The following is a 22,089-nucleotide window of genomic DNA, read 5'->3' as shown; positions in this document are numbered from 1 at the left end:
TAGCATGCCAAAAGTAAGCATTTCTGAACAGTTTAAGGTATCTAGTTAAGCCTAGTTAAGCCTGGTCAGTGAGCATGTTAGAAAACAACATTGTGTATGGCTCTTGCTATATTTCTTTGACTATGAAATCAGCTTCTTGTCAAAAATAATGCTGTGTAGAATAACAAGCAAGGCCTGACTTCAAGTGCTTGTCATGAGTTTCTGGCTTGACTTCCCTCAGTAATAGATGATAACCCAGAAATGTAAACTTAAATAAACCCCTTTCTCTCTTTAGTTACATTTGGGCAGATTATCAGGCAACAGAAATGAAACTAAAAAAAATAATGGATTCCTTACCTAAAAAACAATAAAATCATGGTACCCTTTGTTATTCAATATAGCAGAATACATGAATTATTTACTGAAAAGAAAATGAGATCTGAACATTAAAATAAGTCTTCACTTCTATGACTGCATTGCTTTAATGCTGAGTGGGAACACTAAATTGATTAACAAGAATGATACTGAGTACAAGGTAAATGCCAGAACTAAGCAATAACATCTAATAGTTTTAAGTTTGTATTTCATATGAAAGTGTTGGCATAATCACTTATATAAATGAACCATCCTCACATCTGTAAGTCCATCACAACAATATATTGATAATAAGGACTTCAATTCTAAGTAATAAATGTTAATTCGGCATTAGGATATATCTCTATTCCATGGGTAAGTAGTGAATTATGATTGCTTTTAATCCATGAAAACATTTAATATATTTAGCAATTATATACATTTTCTTCACATGTCAGTGTGTGTAGGGGAGTTAGGCTCCAATACATACTTTATTTTATACATCAGTTTTGAGTGAAATGATAGTTTACAATTTTTTTACAATCACATAACAATGAGCTGTGGGAAGGCATCACTTTAGACACCTAGGATTAATAACACCTAGGAAGAACTGTCTTTTCACTTATAGATGACTTTGCCATGAAGTAGCAATCCATAGTAGATATTTCTGCTTAATCTTTTCAAAGTATTTATAGATAGGCAAAATTATTTTGTTCTTGGAATATTTGTCCAGTGTCTATTTTTACATTTTCCCTTATTAACATGTAGAAAGAGTATATTTTGATTTTTCCCTCCACCGTCAGATAAACTTAGATCAAAATCTAGGTTCAATTTAACTTTTCTATATGTCAAGAAAGGGGTTTGTCTATACTGAGACTTACTTTTTCATCTGATTTTTTTTTAATAGTTACAAAAAGAGGACATGTTAACACATGCCCTTAAGGCCAGTATTAGAGAGAATGTGACAGAAGGCTCTGAAGTTCAAGGTCAAATTGTCCTACATAAGAATATATCTAAATAAATAAATGTTTTAGAAATCAAGGTGATAAAGATGTACAACTTTCAAAGGGCCCTTTACAATGATTAATTAATAGAATATATACAACGTGCTTTCTACAATTTTTAGAACCTTTTAGGTACATAAAATGTAGTGTCACTGAGTGAATTATAATTCTTACCTATTATTTACTATTTCAAACACAAAATATATTACAATGCACTAGTTTAGAATAGACAAACAAATGAATTATCATTGTGATAAATTAAGGCTATCCAGGTGTCTATTTTATGTGGACCTTTATAAACACCGGGACCTCTCTACAAAACAACAAAAAGTTGTCATTCAAAAGTAATTGTTGGGGATGTTTGTTATATTATTCCTTTCTGCTATTTGTCACTTCCAAGGAAGCATCGCTTAAGGCTCTTATCACCCTGCCATCATGTCTAAGTCAGAGTCTCCCAAGGAGCCAGAACAGCTGCAGAAGCTCTTCGCCAGAGGGCTGAGTTTTGAAACAACAAAAGAGAGTCTGAGGAACCATTTTGAGCAATGGGGAACACTCCTCAACTGTGGTGTAATGAGAGAGTCAAACTCCAAGAGATCCAGGGGCTTTGGGTTTGTCACATACACCACTATGGAGAATGTGGATATTGCTGCCAATGCAAGACCACACAAGGTAGATGGAAGAGTTGTGGAACCTAAGAGAGCTCTGTCAAGGAATATTCTCAGAGACCAGGTGCCCACTTATCTGTGAAAAAAAAAAAAAAAGCATTATTGGTGGTTTTAAAGAAGACACTGAAGAACATCACCTATTATTTTGAGTAGTATAGGAAAATTGAAGTGATAGAAATTATGATTGACAGAGGCAGTGGAAAAAAGAGGGGCTTTGCTTTTATCACCTGTGATGATCATGACTCTGTGGATAAGATTGTTATTCAGAACCCAGACACTATTGTATATACCAGCAAGATTTTGCTGACAAGACCCTGATATAGCTGTCTCTTGTGAGACTATGCCAGTACCTGGCAAATACAGAAGTGGATGCTCACATTCATCTATTGGATGGAACACAGGGTCCCCAATGCAGGAGCTAGAGAAAGTACCCAAGGAGCTAAAAGGGTCTGCAACCCTATAGGAGGAACAACAATATGAACTAACCAGTACCCCCAGAGCTCCTGTTTCTAGCTGTATATGTAGCAGAGGGTGGGTGGGTTGGGGAGCACAGTGGGGACAGGGTATAGGGAACTTTTGGAGAGGAAATTAGGAAGAGGGATAGCATATGAGATGTAAATGAAGAAAATATCTAATTAAAAAATTAAAAGAAAAAAGAAAAAAACAAAGAAAAACCAAAAAAACAAAAACAAACAAAAAGCAAAAAACAAAAACAAAACCACTGATGCACACAAATGCCCAGGTCTTCATCAGCTCAAAGTGGTCAATACCTTAGGCAGCTCAGCACTTGGCATTTGACAAATAAACTGTCACTATTATCTCTGAACAGATAACCAAAACAAGGTAAGACACGGGAGGGAGGGTGTTTCTTCCTCACTGAGCTAGCTATAAACAGACTAGACTGAACAAATAAATTTCTCTTGAAGCTCTAAAAAAAACAAAAACAAACAAACAAAAAACAAAACAACAACAGCAAACGCTGTGAATAGCCACAACTATGAAGTAAGAAAGGCTCTGTGGAGCAAGAGTGTTTCATCCAGCCAGAAACATCGAAGTTGTTCCAGAAACTTTTGTGGAGGTCATGGAGGCTGTTTTTGTGGCAATAACAATTTTGGTTGAGGAGAGAATGTCTGTGGTCATGGTGGCTTTGGTGGCAACTGTAGTGGTGGTGTATATGGTGGAAGTGGGGATGGCAATAATAAATTTGGCAATGATGGAAGCAATTTTGGAGGTGGTGGAAACGACAATGATTTTGGAAGCTATAACAATCAATCTTCAAATTTTGGACCAATGAATGGAGGAAACTTTGGAGGCAGGAGCTCTAGCCCTTATGATGGCAGAGGAAAGTACTTTAATAAACCATTAAACAAAAGTGGCTATGGAGATTCCAGCAGCAGCAGTAGACATGGAAGCAGCAGGAGGTCCTAATTACAGCCAGGAAACAAACCTTAGCAGGACCAGAGAGACAAAGTAATGACAGGAAAGCTACAGGTTACAACAGATTTGTGAACTCAGCCAAGCACAGTGGTGGAAGGGCCTAGCTGCTACAAAGACATGTTTAAGACAATACTTGTGTGTGGCCAAAAACTCCAGGACTGTATTTGTGACTAATTGTATAACATGTTCTTTTAGTTTGCTTTTTGGAAAGTGTAAAGCATTACATCAAAAGGTTTTACTGTAGACCTTTTTCATCCATGCTGTTATTTGCTGAATGTAATCATCTAATCATGTTGCTGAATAAAAGGGTTTTTTTTTAATGTGTTATATTAAGTTAGTCTACTCTGAAGCCATCTTTGTAAACTTTCCCAACACAGAAGTTAGAATTCCTTCAGAGTGGTGCCAAGCTCCATTTGGTATTTATTTATGGTTGCTCAAGTGAAGAAGCCATTATCTTCAAAAACCTTAGTGATATTAAACTGCCAGTTACTATTGTAACTTTTAATGAGTTTCACCTGAAAGGGTCATCCAAGCAAGGTCACAATTTGGTTATAAAATGGTTGTTGACACACCCTATGCATTATCAAAATCAAGTAATACTATCAGATAAAAAATTAGATAGGACTGAAGCTTTAGTACACTTCATTATCATGTGTACTTAATAAACAATTTAATTCTCTTGAAAAAAAGTAATTGCTGCAAATTCACATATCAAATTCAACATTTATGGATTTTCTACATTATGAATTTTCATTTCTTGAGGAGATAAGTAGAGAATAGAGACAAATCAATAAAATCATTAAAATGGTATAATGAATTGGTTATTCTCTGAAAAATATATTTATAGCCATTAAAAATTTTCCTGATATCTGTCTTTAATATTTTGATGTAGATTACATTTTACAGTTTACAATATTAAGGACTATAACCCACTTAGGGATGAAGGGGTTTCTTTCATCTTGGAAGGTATACTTGATCATGTTTGGAAGCAGGAACTCAAAGCTAAAACTTGGATGCAGACATCATGGAAAATGTTTCTTACTAGTTTGTTCAAACTTCCTTTGTTTATATAGCCCAAGCTCATATGCCTAGGGACAACATTGCCCACTGTGAGTAGTAACCTCCTCTATCAAATCAAAATAATGAAAAGAAAATATGTCACAGACATGCCTACGGGCATATCTGATGGTGGCTATTTCTCAATTAAGATGACAACTGAAGCTATCTATGACAAACATTTTATTGCAATCCTTACAAGGATTTGGTTTTACTGAACATGAGCCTCAGGTACAAGTTTTCTCATTTAACTCTTTATTATTTAACAAAGTTTAACTTCTTCAGCTTAACTATGAGAAAATGTCTTATTATATCATGGCTCCCTTACAGCTATCTTAAGCAAATCCAGGTTTACTAATATGAATGTTATTCAAAAATATTTCAAATGTATTGTCTATAAAGTTAGAAAGAGTAAGGCTTTATTTTTATAGAATTTTATGCCAACATGTTTGTAATTCCTATACAGAATGAATATAAGCTAACTGCTTATAGTGATAAATTATAGAAATATTAATGAGAAAGAGATACTGTTGGAGACCATACCATGAGAAAGTAAGCCTTTTGCAGCTTCCCACCCTAATAAGCCAAATGGCCTTGTGTTAAGGAGCCAGTTACCTCGTCTTCCTCCCTATCACTTCCTGGCACCTAAGATCTTAAAAAGATTAAATTATAGTCCCCTCTTCCTTATCTCTTCCTGACTCCCAAGACTTCTAAGGACATGAGTTATGTGCTGAGCCCAGCTTGACACCCCGGACTGTTAAGGAGGAATCTACATTCTGGAGATAAGACTCAGTGTGCCTCCAGCCTGCAGTCAGAATTCAGCCTTCAGGTCCCCAGATGCCCACTTCTTTGTTCTTTGTTAATTGCCCCTCAGCCCCTCCCTATTTCCCCTCACGGTGTGCTTATAACCTGGCATTTCAGCCTAATAAACTGAGACCTTGACAGGAATCCTCCTTGGTCTCTGCTCTTCTTTCTTGCTCATTTCTCTTTCAGGTTTTCAGTCCCCCTCACACTCACGAATAACTGGGTCCTGCTGGACGGTACAAGATATTATATTTAAAATAATGCACATCAGTGTTTAAGTCATAGAAAAACAGGAACAAGACAAAAGTCAAGTTTGTTTTGGGAAATAAAGATAGCAGAGGGTATAAGAACAGTCTTGGAAAGGACAACGAGAGTGACTTTCTGAAATATTGATTCTATTCTGTATTCTAAGATTTGTTTATGGGGTTGTTTACTGTGTAGCTACTCAAGATTTTTAGATTAGTCAATATGTTAGTTTTACTAAAACAAACAAACAAAAAAGAACTGAAATTTCAAAACTTTAGATTTAAAACTTTGGGTTTTACATGTGAGTCTTTTAAAGACTTCTTTCTTTTGATAATCTCCATTTTTATTATAAAAATCATACCTTATAAATGGATTCAGACTAGAAAGGTTTCAAATTAAAGAAAGTGCTTCTTCATATGGACTTAATATTCATTGACCATGTAAAAAATCTGATTTTATACATGATATGTGAGGGATATTTTATGCTTTCTATGTCTACAGTATCACATAGAACCTGCTGGACTAAATTTTTATTCAATAAATATATTAATAAATACAGTATCTTTATTCATTCACTTTCCACAAGGAAAGGCCTCTCCTATAAAACAGTATTCCTACAAGATTTCTAGAGATATTATTCAGTTATCCTAGAAATAAAAATCTCTTGGGACAGCCTGTTTTATACTGAACAAACAATTTCAGTAAAGAAGGACTATAGCACAAAAATATGGGTGATTTGCTATAACAACTGAAAGACTGCCCTTGGTTTGTATGCTAATAAACCATTCAGTATGCTGAATGTCAAGGTTCTATCTCTTTTCTGCCTCCTATCCTTTTTTAAAAGATATTTTCTTCATTTACATTTCAAATGCTATCCCTAAAGTCCCTTATATCCCTTCCAGCTCCCCAACCCACCCAATCCTGCTTCCTGGCCCTGGCATTTCCCTGTACTGGGGCATACTAACCAGTACCCCCAGAGCTCCTGTCTCTATCTGCATAAGTAGCAGAAGATGGCCTAGTCGGCCATCATTGGGAGGAGAGGCCCTTGGTCTTGCAAAGATTATATGCCTCCTGTACTTTTAAGATGCCTCAAAATTTAAACACAAGCAAGATAGTGTATTTGACTTGAGCAAATACTTTCATATTTTACCTGTCTGTAGGCAATCAGGTTAGTAAGATTACATCATTAATTACATTTGTGTATGTGAACAGGTTTCACACCATCAATATGGACAGCATTGACTGTGGGCTTTGACTCCAATGATAATACATGAAGCATTTCCTTTTTCTTTTTGATATAAATATTTCATCAGAAAGACTTCATAATTTAGTGTTAGGACTAATTATTCACTTCTAGTTGTAATACTGTAACAAAATGTATAAAATGGAGAGGGAGAGGAAATAGAGAGAAGATGAAGAATATGAATAAAAATAGAAACAGCTATCAGAGTGAAAGACTATGAGTTAGACCAAGTCCCTCATAGGCAGACACAGGGAAAGGAACATGATGATATAATAAAAATGATAAACTTCCAATATGGCTGGCTTCTTGATCACCTTCATGACCTGAGACAAAAATCTGGCACCTTTAATAAAGGCCAGGGTGGGTTTAATACAGCCAGTAGACCAGTCTGACAAGTTAAATGCAAGACCAAGATACTTTAACTGTAAACTTGTGAACCTATTGGTCTCTGAAATTGACCAGCCATGAATTAGGGGTAAAGGATCACATTCCTAGACCCTCAACATTCTTCCCATATCTAAAGGATTGTGTGGGCACCTTTCTGAGTCCTCTTTTTGCTCTCCAGGACTTCTTTTTCACTTAGTGTCTCAGTGTTTGTGTGCATTTTATTGCTCCAAATTATAGCCCTTCATTACAATCTGATTCTGCCTCCCGCTGTCTACTGTATCTAGCAATCCTTTCCATGTCCAGCCAGCCACCAATTATGCCAAAGTATATTACTCAAGATTTTTTCCTACTTTTTAATTCTTTAACTGGCAAAGCAAAGGAACCAAATCAAGAATCCTAGTGTGGCAAGAGGACAGTATGGAATATGTCTCTTTCAAATGGAAGTGGAATTAATGTCAAGGTAAAACTATCAAGCACATAGGCTTCTTGCTTCAGGCCCTAGTGCTGAGAACATAGGTATGAGACAAGAGACATAAATGTTAAAAAATACTTTAAAAGGAGTGTTTCAGCTAAGTTGTATGCTTTCATATCCTAATCTTCATACCTGTTAAGATATCTGAAATATGTACTTAAAAACCATGTCATTTTAAAAACATATGTATTACACCTTTAAGCTAATAACAGAAGCCCAAAATTGTTTGCTATATTAGGGAAATAGATGCTTTGTCACGTTTTCTGGTCGAGTCAGCTTGACAAGCTGAGGCTTGAAAGCTACTCTCCAGGCGAAAGAGTTTTACAAAAACTCGCTCCTGGAGTCTGGCGTTCTCTCTATCCCATACATTAATTTTCTATTCTCGCTTTAGTCTAGTGTATGGATCTACATGCTCTCTTTTAGTATTATCCTATTATAAGTGCCTTTTAAAATTGAATTTTGACATAGCTAAAGCCTTAGTGTTCTAACAGTCCTAGAACGTCCTTGAGCAAGATGATGGGCTTGAAATTTTGTAAGAATGTAAAAGCTAAGTCACTCCCTTACACAGGAATTTACCATCACTAAGGAAGAAGGAAGTTTCAGACCGAAGGAGAAACCAGAATAGATACTTAGAACTATAGCTGAGTTACACCCATACACACGTATTTATAATGGCCTAAGGGGAAGGTGGACTATACAATAGACTAAAATAGGAACCATGGCAAGGGCACGAAGCCCTTGACACTGGCTTCTAAGATTAAGTGAATCTTGGGTGGAGCCCTTGTTGATCCCAGTTGTTAACAATGAATTCTATCCCAGGTGGTTCCCTTTAGATCTTCTGTGTTTACATTCTTCTGTTTTCTGTAAGAATCCAGTAACCTCTTTGTACCTTGCAGGTATGTCACCCAACTTCCTTATTGTCTTTTGCATAAAAAGTCTGATGCTCGATTTGACCTGGGTGTGTCCACTGGTCCTCAATAAACAAATGAAAAGAACCAAATTAAAGTTAGAAAGTAGGAAATATGGATGCATTGCAAAGAGTGGCAAAAAGATCTAGTAAATACATAAGCTCCTGAAGTTAAATTAATGTTTGAAGAGAGATATATTCTATATTGTCCTGACTCTGGTAGCGCTCAATCCTTCTCCAAGCAAGTTTCCTAAGGAAATTCTCTGGAGAGCCGTGAGCAATCGCCATTACAAGATGGCGCTGGCTTCTCCTGTGCCTAACTAGTAAACAAGCCTTGTGCGCAGGTGCGAGAGTGAATTCACGCCAAGTCACTGCCCATATTGGGGCGTAGTAATCAGGTGATGGGCGAGCAACAAATCAGGTGCTGACACGACACGCTGAGGGCTATATAAGCAGCACCATTTTCCAGGGTCTGGGTGTTCCCTCCTGAAGAAGCAATAAAGCTTTTGCTGTAGAAGAATCCGGTCGTCCAAGTGTGTTCTTGCAGGCAAGAACAATAGCTCGGGACAAGTGGCGCCAAGAACCTGGGAACTTCATATCATCACTGGTGCAAGGGAGACCCTCCTTTCAAGGGGCAGGTTCAGAACTACGGGACACGTAAGACTCTGTAAGGTATGTTCGGTCTTGAAATTTCTCCAGAGTTAGAGGCCCTTTTGTATGTTTTCACGGGGCTCGTTCTTTTTCTTTTGATTACGTACTGTTTCCACCACTGGAACTGCTGACTGGTTCTCAGTAGTGGCCAGGCACTGTTAGATAAAAGGGCAGCGAATGGTATGGGAACCTCCCACTCTGTGGTGACCGCCTTACGGTCGGTCTTGAGGCAGTGTGGCCTAAAAATCGCCACTAAGACTATAGAGGGCGTTGTTAAAGAGATAGATCACGTAGCACCGTGGTATGTGTGCTCAGGGTCATTAACTATCACCTCTTGGGAGAAACTGAAAGGAGATCTAGTTAGGGAACAGCAGAATGGCAAACTTAAAGCAGGGACCATGCCATTGTGGAAGCTGGTAAGATCGTGCTTAAAAGACAAGTATTGTCAGCAAATGATTGAGGCTGGGCAGAGGATCCTGGAGGAGGTCCAAGACAGTCTATCAGAGACAGAGCGGGGAGAGAGATTAAAAGTTCAGAGGAAACAAGGTGCACCTAAGAATAAAAGTCTTTCCACGGACCTTGAGCCCGAGGAAAAGAGAAATAAGGGAAAGAATGCCCTGGGAGAGTTTAGAAAAAGGGATGGAAAGGGAGAGACGAAGAGAGATTGAGCTGGGGAGGCACCTAAGGGAAGGAGCCTCTATCCGCCATTAGACAAGTTCAAGGCACTAGCTGTTAGTAGCTAAGAATCAGATGAGGAACTTAGCCCCTCTAAGGAAAGAGACTTAGAGGAAGAAGCGGCTAGCTATGAGGGAGAAAGATACCAGCCAACTGAAAGACGAGCTAATCAGTCACAGAATAAGACAAAAGCAGCTAGAGACAAATGTCAGCTTGCTGAGCGGTCTCCAGACCCTCAACCTCTGGGTCCTAGTGCACCTCCGCCCTATGTGCAGAGATATCATTCAGACCCATTCATTCCAAAAGAGAAACAGAGAAAAGTGCAACAAGTGTTTCCGGTCTTTGAAGGAGCCAAGGGCGGACACGTTCACGCTCTGGTGGAGAATATACAGATTAAAGAACTTACTGAGTCAGTCCATAACTATGGAGTCAATGCCAATTTTACTATAGCGTAAGTCGAAAGGCTTGCTACTCTGGCAATGACTCCAGGGGATTGGATGACTGTAGTAAAAGCTGCAGTCCCTAATATGGGAATGTATCTAGAATGGAAAGCTTTGTGGCAAGACTCCTGCCAAGCACAGGTAAGGGTCAATGCCGCCGTTGAAGGGGACCAAAGAACATGGACTTTTGAGTTGCTTACAAGTCAGGAACAACACGCTACTAACCAGACAAATTACCATTGGGGAGCATACGCCCAGATCTCAGCTGCTGCCATTAAGGCATGGAAGGCACTCTCTAAGAAGGGAGAGGCAAGTGGACATTTGACAAAGATTACTCAGGGCGCCCAGGAGTCGTTCTCAGACTTTGTGGCTAGAATGACAGAAGCAGCAGGGAGAATTTTTGGAGAGCCAGAGGCAGCTATGCCTTTAATTGAACAGTTGGTCTATGAACAGGCTACGCAGGAATGCAGGGCAGCCATTACACCCAGAAAGAACAAGGGATTGCAGGACTGGTTGAAGGTTTGCAGTAACCTTGGAGGCCAACTCACTAATGCCGGTTTGGCAGCTGCCATTCTACAAGGGCAGAAGCGCCCTGACACGGCTGAGCTCAAACTCTGCTATAATTGTGGCAAACCAGGATGTTTAAAAAAGGACTGTAGAGCCCTTGTCAAAAGGAGAGCACCAGGACTGTGTACTAAGTGTGGGAAAGGGTATCATTGGGCCAGAGATTGTTGCTCAGTCAAGGATATTAGAGGCAGGCCCCTGCAGCCAGGATTTCCTCAAGCAGTAGAGAATGAGGCCATTCCAAAAAACAGGTATCAGGGCCCCAGGTCTCAGGGCCTCAAAACATATGGGATCCCGGCAGGCAAAAGGTGGACCCCATGGTCTGCAGGGCAACAGAAGGATCAGCTGGATTGGTCCTGCCGCCACCCGATTCATGCTGATGCCTCAAATGGGGGTGCAGCCTGTTCCTACTGACTACAAAGGGCTTCTGCCATCTGGAAGTGTCGGCCTAATACTGGGCCAGGCCTCCCTTACCTTACAAGGCCTTATTCTTCACCCTGGAGTCGTAAATCAAGATTATGAAGGGGAACTTCAAGTTCTCTGTTCCTGTCCTCAGGGTGTCTTTTCTATTTCACAAGGGGATAGAATAGCTCAGTTAATAATTTTGGTGTACAGAGATATTTTTACATTGTATGAGGCCAGTACAAACCGATAGTATTTGAATATCATATATTAATATAAAATTATCAAGTTTGAACAAAGACACGAGAAAAATTGAGTGCACTCAATGTGTGTGTGCATGCACATGTGTGTACATATAAAAATAATAATTAAAGGATAGGTCTGGCATTTAAAAAGGTGGAACATGTTTTCTTTGGTCAGAATGGAGTGACAGTGTAACAGCAAAATAGGACACAATTTTCCATTAACATCTTCTAAGATATATAATAATTGGAATTTTTTAAAATCAACTTTGGCAAGAAATATTTTTAGGAAAATAATTTACTAAAAATTGGTTATTCAATTGTGTAACTGAATACATCTGTGGCACTGTGAACTTATATCTAAATCATCATAAATACACATGTATTCATACATATAAGTATATTTATATCTATATAAAATATGTGAGCAAATAAAATGAATAAAATATAAATAAATATTTTCATCAAAGCACAAAACAGAAAATATTTAGTTTCTATGACTGCTACTGAACATAACTAATGAGTAGATAGTTTTTTGATGTTTAGGAATATACCAAGAGTTAAGAAAACAGGTATAATGGTGCATGCATGTGCTTTTAGCATCTTACAAGCAGAGGTAGGGAAACCAGGATTTCAAAGGCAACCTTTTTGACAAAGCTAGTTCAAGGCCTGTGTATGCTATAGAATAAACTTAAATAAAAAAAAAATAAATAAACAGAAAGAAAGAAAGAAAGAAAGAGAGAGAGAGAGAGTGAGAGAGAGAGAGAGAAAAGAAAGAAAGAGAGAAAGAAAGAAAGAAAGAGAGAAAGAAAGGGAAAGAAAGAGAGAAAGAAAGAGAGAAAGAAAGAAAGAAAGAAAGAAAGAAAGAAAGAAAGAAAGAAAGAAAGAAAGAAAGAAAGGAAGGAAGGAAGGAAGGAAGGAAGGAAGGAAGGAAGGAAGAAAGAAAGAAAGAAAGAAAGAAAGAAAGAAAGAAAGAAAGAAAGAAAGAAAGAAAGAAAGAAAGGGTAAGAAAAGGGCACAAACACTAATTTTCATTGATACAAAAATTTTTCTATTGAATTCCATCCAACATAAACATCCATTTTAATATTGATAATCCTGTATTGTTTCAGAAATGAAGGACATTATATTTCTAAAGATTTTTTATAAAGCCTTCATCTGCCCAAGCATAATGTCAAAATTTCCATTCACATTTTAGCACTGTAGTTACATCACGATTTGCTCTCACTGTAATTACTTAGAAGAAAATTACTACCATAAAGTTCTTCATTTATCATCCTATTGAGTTCTCATTTTTTGATCTAGCTTTTATGAGCTTGCATTCAGTTAGAAGTTTATTATTATCCATTTATAAGTAGCCAACAAAATAGTAAATTATGCATTTGAAAGCCCTGCTGGCTGACATTTTTAAAGTTCATTGGACACTTCTATTTTTTTTTTTTTCCTGTAGCGGGAATAAGCTGCTAGCACTCATGGTCTGCAATCTGATCCCCATTTAGACTTTGTTAAGAGGTAACTGCAATGAGTTCTTATGAATATTTCATGGCTAAGTAGGCCATACTTTGACACTGTCATTTTGTAGTCATTTTTCCTATGTCCAAAGAGCATCTTATAATCTAACAAGTGTATTCTGATAGTTATATTAAGCAGGAGTAGATCTTATTTTCTTCACAAAGATAATTGTGCTATTCACGCATCTTCAAGTCTGTCCTTTTTACACTGTATATATTGTGGTAGGCAGAATTGGATATATGACAATATGATAATAAGCCTAGAATTCCCTGATACTTATAAAACAAGAAAAACATACACAGATACTTTCTCTCTCTCTCTCTCTCTCTCTCTCTCTCTCTCTCTCTCTCTCTCTCTCACATACACACACACACACACACACACACACACACACACACACACACACACACACAGAAATAGTATATTATACAAGGTTTCAATCAAATATGAACAAAAAGATATTTATGTTAAAATCAAGTCTAAGAAAATGAGTAGGCATTTAACAAATGTGACTTAACACAGTACAATGCAATAATAGTAACTTACAGGAACCTGGTCAAGGTCTGCTAACTTATATTCCTTTCTCTGTTTCTGAATGCCACTTTCTTTCTAGAAATGGAGCAGGAGCCCTCTGAAATGATTAGCCAATCATTTAATAGGAGTTGCTTTTGGAGGTAGTATTTTCTGAGCACCACCAGAGTGATACATGATCAAGAGCAAATCAAACAACACTTTTGCAGATTATTATATAGAATTAGATATTGCCTAAGGCATGTGAAAATAACTGTTAAATATACAAGTTATATGAGTCATCAACACGATTTAAAAAGAAAGTCATATTACTTCAGTGATGGATTGGTTTTAAATATGTCATTGTAAAATGACAAGCATTCATCTTAAAGAAAGTAAGACATTGTAGCAGCCATATTTCTAATAGCCAGAAGCTGGAAACAACACAGAAGTCCCTCAACAGAGGGATGGCTACAGAAAATATGGTATATTTACACACTGAAATACTACTCAGATATTAAAAACATTGACTTCATGGAATTCACAGACAAATGGATAGAACTTGAAAACATCATCTTGACTGAGGTAATTCAATCACAAAATCACACAGACAATATGTACTCACTAATTAGTGGATATTAGCCCAAAAGTCCAGAAAACCAAAGATTCAAATCATAGACCATATGAAGCCCAAGAATAAAGAAGACCAAAGTGTGGGTACTTCAGTACTTCTTAGAAGGGGGAACAAAATGCTCACAGGAGGAAATATTGAGACAAAGTGTGGAGCAAAGACTGAAGGAAAGGCCATTCAGAGACTGCTCCATTTGGGGATCCTTACCATATACAGTCACCAAACAGGGACTATATTGTGGATGCTGGGAAGTGCTTGCAGAAAGGAGCCTGATGTGGCTGACTCTGCCAGAGCCTGACAAATACAGAGGCAGATACTCACAACCAATCGTTGGACTTAGTGCAGAGTCACTGATGGAGGAGTTGTATAAGGGATTAAACGAGCTGAGCTGCTTTTCAGCCCCACGATATAAACAGACTCAAAAAAAAAAAAATCACATGAATATCTCCTTAGATGCAGAAAAAGAATTTAACAAAATACAACTCCCCTTCATGTTAAAAGGATTGGAGAGATTATGAATTCAAGGTCCAAACTTAAACATCATAAAAACAATTTACTGCAAACCAATAGCCCAAATCAAATTAAATGGAAACATGCTTGAAGCAATCCCAATGAAACTGGGGACAAGACAAAGATGCCCACACTTCCCATATCTATTCAGTATAGTACTCGAAGTGTTAGCTAGAATATTAAGACAACAAAAAGAGATCAAGGGAATATAAATTTGTAAAGAAGAAATAAAGGTATCACTATTTGCAGATGATATGATAGTATGCATAAGCAACTCCAAAAATTCTACTTCTCCAGCTGATAAATAATTTCAGCCAAGTGGCTGGATATAAAAATAACTCAAATAAATCAGTAGCTTTCCTTTATACAAATGATAAACATGCTGAGAAAGAAATTAGGGAAACAGCTCCCTTCACAATAGCCACAAATGATATAAAATATCTTGTGGTAACTCTAAACAAACAAGTGAAAAATCTGTACCACAATAACTTCACATCTCTCAAGAAAGAAAATAAAGAAGATCTCAGAAAATGGAGAGATCTCCCATGCTCATGCATTGGCAGAATTAACACAATAAAATGGCCATCCTACCAAAGGCAATCTACAGATTCAATCACAATCCCCATCACAATCCCAACACAATTCTTCAAAGACATGGAAAGAGAAATTCTCAAATTTATCTAGGCACAAAACCCAGAATAGGGAAAACAGGTCTTAACAATAAAAGAATGGCTGAGGAAATCATCTTTCCTGAACTCAAGCCGTACTATAGAACAATAGTGATAAAAACTGAATGTTATTGGTACTGAGACTGACAGGTTGATCAATCAAATACAATTGAAGACACAGAAATAAAACCACACACTTAAGGGCACTTGATCTTTGACAAAGAGGCTGAAAAATATACAATGGAGAAAAGAAAGCATCTTCAGTAAATGGTGCTGGTCTAACTGGCAGTCTGAATGTAGAAAAATGAAAATAGACACATATTGGTCAGCTTACACAATAGTGAGGTTCATGTGGTTCAAGGACCTCAACATGAAACCAGATACACTAAATCTAATAGAAGAGAAATTAAGAAAGAAACTTGAACTCATCAGCACAGGGGCAAATTTCTGAAATAGAACTCCAATGACTCATGCTCTAAGGTTAAGAATTGATAAATGATACCTCATGAAACTTGAAAGGTTCTGTACAGTCAATAAGACAAATCTACAACATACAGATAGAAAAAACAATCTTCACTAACCCCACATTGGATAGAGGGCTAATATTCAAAATATATAAAGAATTCATGAAGTTAATCATCAAAAAAAACAAACAATCCAATCAAAAATGGGATATAGAACTAAACCAAGATTTCACAACTGAGGAATCTTGAATGGCTGAGAAAGACCTAAAGAAATGTTCAAAGTTCTTAGTGATCAGAGAAATGGAAGTCAAAATGATCATGAGATTCCTCCTTACACCAAAGAGAATGGCTAAGATCAAAACCACATGCGACAACACATGTTGGAGAGGATGTGATAAAAGAGGAACACTCCTCCATTGATGGTGGGATTGCGGACTGTTAAAGCCACTCTGGACACCCTACTGGAGGTTTCTTAGAAAACTGGAAATAGATATACCTGAAGAACTAGCAATTCCACTCTTGGAAATATACCCTAAAAATGCCCGACCATGCCACAGACATGTTCCACGATTTTCATAGCAGCCTTGTATGTGATAACCAGAAGCTGGAAACAAATCAGATGTCCCAAGATAGAAGAATGGATACAGAAAATGTGGTTTATTTACACAATGGAATACTACTCAGCTATTAAGAATGCGGATATCATAAGTTTTGCAGGCAAGTGTAAGGAACTAGAAAATATCATCCATAGTGAGGTATCTGAAACCTAAAAGGACATGAATGGTATGTATTTGACAGATTGAGAAAAGATCTTTCCCAGTCCTAAATCCGATAGAGGGCTAATATCCAATATATAAAAAGAATTCAAGAAGTTAGCCTCCAGAGAACCAAATAACCCTATTAAAAAATGTTATAGAGCTAAACAAAGAATTCTCAACTGAGGAATAGTGAATGGCTGAGAAAATATTCAACATCATTAATGATCATGGAAATGCAAATCAAAACAACCCTAATATTTGATGAAGTTCTCAAAAATGGAAAAAAATATATTTTGTACATGAATCTCCATGTAACTCCTTAGATTTAAAAAGATAAGAATTTTCGGCCGGGCGTGGTGGCGCACGCCTTTAATCCCAGCACTCGGGAGGCAGAGGCAGGCGGATTTCTGAGTTTGAGGCCAGCCTGGTCTACAAAGTGAGCTCCAGGACAGCCAGGGCTACACAGAGAAACCCTGTCTCGAAAAGCAAAAAAAAAAAAAAAAAAAAGAATTTTCTTTTACTGAACTGTTTATCATTATCTTTAATTTATAACTGAGCTTCATTGTGCATGCCCATGGATCTCTGTTGATAATATTCATTATTTCTTAAAATTTGAGGTTAAGAATACTTAGTTTTTCTTCATTGTTTCAGTCTAATAATTCACCACTCCTATCTTCACTCCATATTATTTTTTTTATTCTTGATCTTATACTTTAATAATGCATTCTACCATGGCCCATTCCAGTTGTGGGCTTTTGCAACCTGTTTTATTTTTATTACTTTTTTCATTTTCCAAAATAGTTCGTGGTATGTTTGTTTTAGTTTTCCTGATTTGTTTCTTACATATATTTTTGATGACTTCATACTTGACCTCCATTTTATAAGACTCCTTATCTAAGTTTTAAATTATTTTTGACAGAAAATATTCACACTCTTTGCCTAGTATTTTCAGCTATTCAGTGTCTTTGGATTTTTATGCTGAGAGAGTATCAACATTTGCAAGCATCATATTATTTGTTATTTTATGCCTTTTGTTTCTAAATTATGATGTGCACATAAGTATACACACATAGCAGGAGGTTTTTTGTTGGTTTTTGTTTGTTTGTTTGTTTTTTTGTTTGTTTGTTGAGAGTATTTTTTTGTGGGAAGCCTTCTCTTGGGTCAATAACTCTCACTAATACTCACAATAGGAGAATCAGATAGAGTAAATAAAATTACCAGTTCAGGATGCTGGAAAATAGCTTAGATAGTAAGACCACTTGCTGCTCTTGCAAAAGACTTGGCTTGATTTCATGTTCTAATTTGAACATTCACAACCAACTGTAGTATGGTCCTCAGGAATACCATGAGCTTTTTTGGTCTCCACAGGCACCGGATTTATGCATGATACAAGTATATATATGGAGGAAAACATTTACATACATAAAATAAAAATAAATTCTTTTTAAATCAAATCAAATATATAATACATAATTAACTCTACTTGTGATTTAAAATAGTCTAGCCTCCATAGGTCCATAGATGTGAATGGCTGGTCATCAGGAAGTGGCAATATTTGGAATGATTTAGAACTGTGGCATCTTGTAGGAACTCTGTCACTGGGATAGGACTTAAGGTTTCAAAATAGATAGATAGATAGATAGATAGATAGATAGATAGATAGATAGATAGATAGAAAGATAGATAGATAAATAGATAGATAGATAGATAGATAGATAGATAGATAGATAGATAGATAGATAGATGGATAGATAGATAGATAGAGACAGAGACACACACACAGAGATTCTGGAATCTAATTTCTTTCCTTTTGTTTCTTCTTTGACTACAGCTGGTAACAATAAGCAACCAACCTCCCTACATAACCAACAACCACTCACAACCTCTTGGGTCCCTCATATTTATGTACACTTTGAAAATTTCCCAGAATCCCAAATGTCACACAGTCTGAGAAACTATCTGCAGCTGGTAAAACCATGCTTCTGAGGCACAACATGGTCAGTTGCTGCAGACTATTCAGAGCAGATCCATATTCTTCCACCTATGATTAAAATGAAAGCACATTTTTAAAATCTTTCTGTGTTTTCACAAAAGAACCAAAATTCCAGAATTCTAAAAACTGTCACTACAGGAAGCTATCAAAATGGAAATCTAGTAAAAATGTTTTTGAAAAAAAGAAATCAAATTTTGGCATTAGGATTTGGCTTTTAGTCACATGATTCTTCTGGCTTTACAGTCAAGGATGTAAGAAACAGGTTGTGGAATCTCCTTGGTAAAGGCAAGCTACTGAGGCCAGGTGTGTATTAGGGCTGTCTCTGTATGGAAGCCCAGAAATATAATTGCATAAATCTGTGAAGTGACACCTGGATAGTATAGAAGACTCAAAATATTATAGATACCATTCTAATCATGACATACTGGTCAAGAAGAGCTGCAAATAGTGTGTGGGGCCAACCTAAGAAAGAAAAGTATGTTGCAGTCAACAAATCTAAAAGTAGTATCTGAAAAGCCCTTTGACCTCAGATATGGAGATGCCGAGTTTGAAGTTTTCTCTGCTGGGTTTCAGTCATATTTTTGCCTAGTATTTCCTTCTTATGTTTCCCTTCTTGAACTGTAATGTATGTAATGTACTGCTGTATGTTTGACGTATATGGCATGCTCTTTTATTTTGTTATACAGGTGTTACAGTTAAGAGATTATCTTGAGTCTCAGAACAGACTTTGAACTTTGGATTTTTGAATAGTGCTGGAAATATAATTGACTATAAGGACTTATGAAGTTTGACTAAATATATATTTCATTATTATATGTCTATAGGCCTATTGAGGATGTGAAATGTGGTAGTTTTGAAAAAAGTGTCACCGATAGGTACACAGATATGATTGCTTGATCACCAGGGAATGACACTGTTAGAAAGGATTAAGAGTAGGAAATGTGGCCTTGGAGGAAGTATGTCATGGGAGAGGGCTATAAGGTTTCAAAGGCCCAAGGCAAGCACAGTAGTTGTCTCTCTCTTCCTGATACCTGTATAGCAGGATGCAAAACACTCAGCTTCCATGTCTGCCTGTGTGCTATTATGTTCCTTGCCATAAAGACAAAGGATTAACACTTTGAAACTGTAAGCAAACCCTGATTGAATGCTTTCTTTTTACAAGAGTCCCATGGTCAAAGTGTCCATTCACAACAACACAACACTGACCAAAATAGTACAAAAATAATTGAAAATATCAACTGATTACAAAGAACAGAATTGAAAACACTTAAGACACTTACTGTATAAATTGAAAAATTCTAAATGACTTGCTTCCAGAATTTGCTCTCATACTACAAGAGATGTTTCAATAGTTTTGGTATAGAAAATTTACAATCATCACGTGATTACCAACGAACTTCTCAAGACTTTCTAGATTTTATGAAGTCATCAGATGAAATCAATCTGTGCTTGTAGTGTAAGGCCTGAGCTCTTGAATGATATTGTGTGCTCTGGAAGTACAGTTCTCTGTCACAGCAACAACCCTACCTCTTATTTCTACTTATTGAGTCTCTCTTTTTATTGTATTTGGAGCTCTGACTTTTTTGAAGTGATGCAAATACCCTTTTTATCTCTCTGTAGCATAGTTTGGCTCACACTTTCCGCCCAACCAGATCTGTGTCTGTGAGTTTGATATCCATTCCAAACCAGTTTTCTGAGCCAAATCTGATGCCCTGTGTCACTGCTTACCTATTCACAGGAGAGAAGAAGTGTTTGTGGTTTGGAGACACCATTTCCTTTTCCTCCCAGCTGAAACATTTTATTGTATGATTTCTCTTAAGATATCTTCTGCCTAAGGCACCCGTTTTCGAGCTAGGATAAAAAGCATGTTTCTCTCATTTCAATGTCAGTTTGCCTTACACCAGCCTCCCATATCAAACTAAGCTTTTTTATACAGTGTTTTCTATTAATATTTTCTTTGCATTTCCAGTGAGATAGGAATGCAATTTCTTCTTTAGGGTTCTGTCTAGCACTCCAAGTTAGAATCCGTTGTTTCTTTTACAAATTTAAGGTTGAATGTGTCTGAAATTTACCAGTTCTCAGTGTACTGGTTATTGTTGCCTTCCTTTGATTTTTCATGCCACTCATCTTTTTATTCATCTGCTACACTCACTACTTTGTCTCACATATATGGAGACACTTTACAGTGCTGCTGTCTCTAACTCATCACCTTACCTCTTCCTGGACATAGAAAAATTTCAACTGACTTTGTAAACAACATCTCAGATTATCATTACAACTATTGTCTGATGTCTATTTGTAGATATAAAACAAGTGAGATATTTAGTTTAACTTCTTTAGACTTTCAAAAAATTGCACCTGATTTTTTAAAAGAAGTATTAGGATGTTGGAGAGTAAATGAACACAATACATATAAAAGCCAATGCATGGAAATTCACACTATTATGTAAACATTCTCAATTTTGTATGAATTTATGAGGTAGGAAAAAGATACTTTGTATTTTTAAGGTATTTTTAATTCACAACTGAATGCAAAAAGATTTACTTTGTTCAATGTCAGTTGTCAATATCTATTATTAGAATTATTGCCAGTGTCTTATCAGCAAATAAAGAAATTAGTCACAAAGGGAGGTTTGATTAATAGCTCAAATTATAAAGATACTTTTATTTTTCCATTGAAAGTCCTAACACTGTTACAATTAATTATTGAACCCTGTGGTTAAAATAATAAGTTAAGTGTTTTTCTCTTAGTTTTAAAGTCTAAAGAAAACCTTCACCCGAGATGTTGAACTGAATGTAAATACTTGGAGCAAATTTTTATTTCTGTGAAAATTCAGATTGAGTAGGATAATAAGTTCTAATTGGTAGATTCTGACTGCTGGTGTCATATTGATGGTTTTTACTTGGTTTACATGCTTAGTTTCTTGTGCTTTTAGGTCTTGCATATCACATAGATAAACAGATGATGCATCTCATTTTCAAAAATAGGTATAACACTTAAATTGATGAAATTAAAGACAGTCTATAGTGACATAAACACTCTATATAAGATATTTTAATACAATAATTCAAAAAGACTTTAATAAAAGAATTAGCATTTCCCATAGTTGTACTATTTCTTTTTCTCTTGGGATTGACTTTCATTATTAGCATTTTAGTCATTGAGTTTGAAAATTGAAAGTGTAATTGATATGTAAAGAGTCATCCTTTTAAAACATTAGAGTTCTGGCAGTGATTTCATCTAATTAATTCAGTTATCACCATGTACCTGATAAAAATATAATCATCTTAAAACATAACTACATTCAATAGAAAAAAACTAATATGCAATTTACACACTAAGTAAATATGACATATGAGATGTGTTTTAATGAAGTGTTAACTACCAACCAACAAGTACACATGGAGGTACCCATGGCTCCAGCCGCATATGTAGCAAAGTATGTCCTTGTGTGACATCAATGAGAGAAGAAGCACTTGGTCCTGTCAAGGTTCTATGCCCCAGTATAGGGAAA

General features: G+C 36.5%; 1 pseudogene; it reads left to right on the top strand.

The window, feature by feature from the left end:
- The first annotated feature begins 1,772 nt into the window (after window positions 1-1,772).
- LOC110286359 (heterogeneous nuclear ribonucleoprotein A1-like) lies at window positions 1,773-3,430 on the top strand (annotated as a pseudogene).
- The last annotated feature ends 18,659 nt before the right edge of the window (window positions 3,431-22,089 follow it).

Source organism: Mus caroli, unplaced genomic scaffold (assembly GCF_978045245.1).
Source record: "Mus caroli unplaced genomic scaffold, Mus_caroli_1 scaffold_5, whole genome shotgun sequence".
Lineage (NCBI taxonomy): Eukaryota > Metazoa > Chordata > Mammalia > Rodentia > Muridae > Mus > Mus caroli.
This window is presented reverse-complemented; position numbering and strand designations above follow the sequence as displayed.